Source organism: Loxodonta africana, chromosome 13 (genome assembly GCF_030014295.1).
Source record: "Loxodonta africana isolate mLoxAfr1 chromosome 13, mLoxAfr1.hap2, whole genome shotgun sequence".
Taxonomy (NCBI): Eukaryota; Metazoa; Chordata; class Mammalia; order Proboscidea; family Elephantidae; genus Loxodonta; species Loxodonta africana.
This window is the reverse complement of record NC_087354.1, coordinates 86,769,202-86,774,796: the sequence shown is the minus strand read 5'-3', so window position 1 is coordinate 86,774,796 and position 5,595 is coordinate 86,769,202. Positions and strand designations below refer to the sequence as shown.

Below are 5,595 nucleotides of genomic sequence, written 5' to 3'. Positions count from 1 at the left end.
GATAAAATATTCCTCCCATCCAGGACAGACAACTCCTATGGCCTCCCCCATGCCACTGATGACAACAAACTAAATTCCATCCCTATGAGAATTTGCATTAAGTTAGTTGCAACAGTCATTTCAAGCAATTAAATGAGTAAAGCAAATAGAATATTTTCACAACTAACCATTTGGGTGTTAAGGCATGTCTACCAAAACAATGATTTTTCTTTTGTTTGAACTATTTTTCTTAACAGAAATAGGCAAAAAATTCCATTTGCTTTTTAGGGCACCCTTGGAATGTGATGGTAAGAGAACATCATCAGCGTAGAGAAGGATGCTTGTCTTTCTGCTTACTATGATATGAGAGTTTTTGTGTCATTTATCTAAAATTGATTTGGAAATAAACTACAAAAAAGAAGGAGGAGGGTTTGGTTTAGATTATATAAACAAAAAATATACATTTGTCAAAAGGCTGTTTCTACCAACTTGTTTATTGAAATTGAAAAATGATAATAAAATAAAGAAAACTTAAAATCCTTAGACTTATATTTAAACCACACATTGATTTATTTTTAGGTTCTAAAAGTACCTATGAGAAGGTACATGGTATTACATGGCTTTTTATTCATTAATTCACTAATTCTTCATTCAACAAACATTTATTAAGTTCTACTGACATTCTTTAAAGTGTTAAAAAGCAAAGATGTCACTTTGAGGACTCAGGTGAGCCTGACCCAACCCATGATATTTTTAATTGCCTCATATGCATGTGAAAGCTGGATAATGCATAAGGAACAGCAGAGAAGAAATGACACCTTTGAAATATGATGTTGGCAAAGAATATTGAATATACCATGGACTGCCAAAAGAACAGAAACTCTGGCGGTATAGTGATCAAGTGCTATGGCTGCTAATCAAAAAGGTTAGCAGTTGAAATCCACCAGGCATTCCTTGGAAACTTGATGGGGCAGTTCTGCTCTGTCCTATAGGGTCGTTATGACTCGGAATCAATTTGGTGGCTATGGGTTTGGTTTTTGGTGGCCAAAAGAGCAAACAAATCAGCCCTGGAAGATACAACCAGAGTGCTCCTTAGAAGTGAGAATGGTGAGACTCCATCTCACATACTTTGGACATGTTATCAGGAGGGACTAGCCCCTGGAGAAGGACATTATGCTTGGTAAGGCAGTGGGTCAACAAATAAGAGGAAGACCCTCAATGGGATGGATTGACACAGTGGCTGCAACAATGGGCTCAAATCTAGCAATAATTGTGAGGATACTGCAGGACTGGGCAATGTTTAGTTCTGTTGTAAATAGGGTCAATACGAGTTAATATCGACTACATGGCATCCAACAACAACAAGAACTAATAGTGAGGTAACTTTGCAAACACAGCAGTGAGCATGATGGATGAGATTAGTACCCTCAAAAAGAGTAAATTGTAGTGGTGACAGGAGAGAAAAAAACAAGTAAACTAATAGATATAGAAGATAATTATAAACCTGGGCTAAATCCAAGGAAGGAAATAAATAAGGGGATGGAGGAGGGGACTTGTTCTCTAGATAAGATGGAAGAAGGAGATCTCAATATGGAGAAATAGCTTGAGCTATGCTAAAACCCAAGAGAAAAAATGTCCATACAGAGAAAAGAGGAAGATTAAAGTGCCTGAAGCGAGAAAGCTGCACATACTCAAGAGTTGACAGAAAAGTATTACATCTGAGTGTAGAAGAGGGCTATTAGAAGGAACTGCAGAGTTACCCACATCCCTGAACGTGAAAAGTCTTGCAAACCATGGTGCAGAGTTTGATCTTGTCTTATGTGCAATAAAAGACATAAATAATAATAAAAAAAGACATAGAAGTGTTTTAATTAACCAGGGAGTGATGTGATATAAGTTTTATTTTTCCATTTAAAAATCATTTTATTATTAACATCATCTTCCCACTTAGCCAAGTGTCTGTCATGTACAAGGAATGTCGGTAAATATTCCATTTGAAGCTTCTTTGTACATATTTCCATCGATAAATAAACTCTGAATTCACATAAAAAAGTTAAACTTAACTCATATTTCCTTCTCTTATAACAGGCATATATTGGTAAAATATATTCTTGGACTCAGGTTTTGTTCTGAGTGAAGGCAGGGATTCATCACGTGGTACAATTATTGACAACAAAACCAAGAAATTGTCAGCTGGCTCCTGGCTGGGACTAGTGCTGAGGTTGGAAATGGAAGAGTCACATTTGGCTTCTTGACCAGGCGAGGGGCAGACATGATGGTGAGACGGAGAGAATTTTCTTTACAGCTCTGATAAAAATAATCCGTTCTGCCACTGCATTTTAATTTTGAATATATTCTTCTACATTGGCTAATTCCATAATCATTTTACTGAAAACTCAGATGCCAGCTAACAAAATATGGCACATAATCCATTTGGAACCATGTCAGGAAGTTCGAAACTATCACTGGGCTGAAATGATATGGACAGAAACGCACGTGGAGAGAGCGGGGATTCGGGGGTCGTTTGGTTAGTATATTGCGGTCAATCGAACATTCATCTATGGCCTCAGAGCTCTGTCAGTCACTCCCTGGTGGCAATCGGACATCCCTGGTGCCCCCGGCAGGGTTGAGAACACGCGGGGGATGATGGTGAAGGGCACAGCTGGGCTGCTAGCCTCCAACTCCAGGGGTGTCAGAAAGCGCTCGGTGGCTGCTGTATTGTTACCCTGGGCTTGGAGGACCTCGCCCAACCCATTCCAGACCTCGTGGACTGTCAAGTTCACCTGGACTGCATCCCGGAGGATCTTCTCTGCTAGACTGTAGCGGCCTAGCTGGTGAAGGATCAGAGCCAGTTGCTTCATGCTCTTCATGTGGGTGGGGCTGATGGATAAGGCTTCTTCATACCACCGGCCAGGCTTCCTCAATGTTTCCTCAGAGCTCAGCAACCTGGCCTCACATGTACAGGACATTGTGGGACATGGGGAAGAGCTTGGCAGCCTTCTGGGTACATGCTGTTGCCTCCGCGGGCTTCCCGATGCCAATGTAGGCTTCAGCTGTGTGGAGCCAGATCTGCACCAGTGTCATCCAGGGGTGTAGTGGGCCCTGCTTGGGGGCACTGCTCTGCAGAGATGAGGCCACTTAGCACAGTGTCTGCTCCACTCTTGAGGCTGCTACTGAGGTGGCATGGAGACAGCCTGTCTCGGGATCGCTGAAGTCTGGCAAAGTAATTGTATTAAGCTGTTGTCTGTTAGCAATGGCTCTATCTAAGAGGCTGCTCCCATTTCCAGAATCGCTGGGGTTGGTTAGGTTGTAGGAGGATTTCCAAACTTGTAACATGTGCTTACAGGTGAAGAGCGCCTCATCAGGCCTGGCAGAGCGACTCCAACTTCACTTTGGAGAACAGTAGTATAAAGCTTTCTGGGTATTCACTGGGGGCTGTGTCAATGATGTTCAGGGCATCATGGTGATGCTCCTGGGCTGACAGCAGGAAGGCAAGGAGGTGTAGGGAGTTGGCATCATTGCCTTGAAGTTGAGTTTGGCGGATGTACCCCAGAGCCTCTGGAATCTGTCTGGGAATGGCAAGCTGCAGAGCCAGGTAGAAAGCTGCTTGGTGATCTGTAGGTGACAGGTTGTGGGCCCTCTGAAATGCAAGAAGCGTCCTTCTCTGCAGGGCCTCCTGCTTCCCTTACAGAGAAGCATCAGTGGACTGCAGATTGTACTTAAGCCCCAGAGCTAAGTACCCTTTGGCCTTGAACTCGGATGTTTTCTCTCCCACATCCACGACAGTTTTGGCAAACTTTTCAGCCTCTTCCAGCCAGCGAAGGGAGCCCACGCACAGCTTCGCAGCAGGGATCGGGATGATGTCATCGTCGGGCTTCAGATGGATACACTCTTTCAACACCTTCAGGGCACGTGCAGATTTTCCAGCAGCCATCAGCAACAGGGCAAACTGGTACCAGAGCTGGAACTCCTCAAAGGCAAACTTCATGGCTCTTTCTAAGTACTCAGACAGCAGCTCATACTGGCCTCTTCTTCCCAGAGCAATGGTCAGCAAGCCACAGACCGAGACACGCTCTGCAAGCGCTTTTGTGCTCAGGTATCCTGCTCAGCACAGCCTCCCCGTTTGGCCATTGATTCACTAATCAGCAATAACAACAGGGCTTCCTCAGTATTTTCTTGAGGACAAAAAGTATTCTCTCCTGAGTAGACACGGGCTTTCCGGATGAGGGTACAGGCTTTCGTGTTTGCTGCTTTCCAGAGGGGATCGTCCAGGGGTGACTAGCATGGTGGGTCCTCCAGAGGGTTCCAATAGCTCTGTTCACACATACCCCTCAACAACATCTCTGCCAACTGCCTGGCTATAGTCATTCACTCATTTTGAGTCGTTCTTGTTTGGACAGCTCTGAGGATCTCTCTAAATCTCCCGACTCTCGACTCCTCTTGTCAAGTTCCCATTTTTGAAATAGAGGACATGGGCTCTCTTAAGTCCTGTTTCTAGGAAAAAACCTAGTTCTTGATGTTGGCGAGCAGGGCCAGGCTTAGGACTTCTGTTTTGACTATTAGTATTACCCTTTCCATCTCTTGGAGGTACAGGAGTGCAATGCCCCCTGCTTTCTCATAACAGGTGACGACATCCTGCTCCCGGTCCACATGGGCATTACTGGTAGAAGAGGAAATAGCCAACTTCTCTAAACAAAGTCTCGGCAACCTGTAGGGGGCAAAGGCTGTCAGTGGCAAGTCATCGAGGCCCACCCGGGCATAGATGTTGAGCGCTTCCTTATAATCTCCTTCCACATAATTCAACTTAGCCATGATCAGATTATATTCTTGGAGGAATTCTGACTTGAGGTTCCCTAGATCCAGGGTGGCGGTCAGATGCTCTCGGACATCGGTCAGCTGGGGCCTGGGGTCTTGGCGACTGGCCCCCTGCCATAGGGCATGTTCCTTCAGGTACTGCTCCAGTTTCGACTCCCCAAGGAGGAGTTCTGCCATGCAATCGTTGGCGATGAGCTTGGCCAACAGCTGCTTGACGAGCTCGGGCATCCGCTCCCACTGGCACTCCAAACCATAGCGCTGGAACTCGGTCTCCAGCCACGAGCCTGTCTTCTTGGTAGCCATCGTGGCTTCCGGCTGGGGGATGTAACTGGAGCGCCGGCTGGGGCTTTTATGTATTTATTTTTTTATACTTTTTATTGTGCTTTAAGTGAAAGTTTACAAATCAAGTCAGTCTCTCACACAAAAACCCATAAACACCTTGCTACACACTCCCAGTTACTATCCTCCTAATGAGACAGCCTGCTCTCTCCCTCCACTCTCCCCTTTCATGTCCATTTCTCCAGCTTTTAACCCCCTCCACCCTCTCATCTCCCCTCCAGGAAGGAGATGCCAGCATCAAGTGTCCACCTGATCCAAGAAGCTCACTCCTCACCAGCATCCCTCTCCAACACATTGTCCAGTCCAATCCATGTCTGAAGAGTTGGCTTTGGGAATGGTTCCTGTCCTGGGCCAACAGACGCTTTGGGGGCCATGACCATTGGGGTTCTTCCACATTCAGTCAGACCATTAAGTCTGGTCTTATGAGAATTTGGGGTCTGCATCCGGCTGCTCTCCTGCTCC

The 5,595-nt window shown here is 45.5% G+C and overlaps 1 pseudogene; it reads right to left on the bottom strand.

Annotated features, from left to right (window-relative positions):
• Positions 1 to 2,537: 2,537 nt before the first annotated feature.
• LOC100657570 (tetratricopeptide repeat protein 7B-like) lies at positions 2,538 to 5,369 on the bottom strand (annotated as a pseudogene).
• Between the last annotated feature and the right edge of the window lie 226 nt (positions 5,370 to 5,595).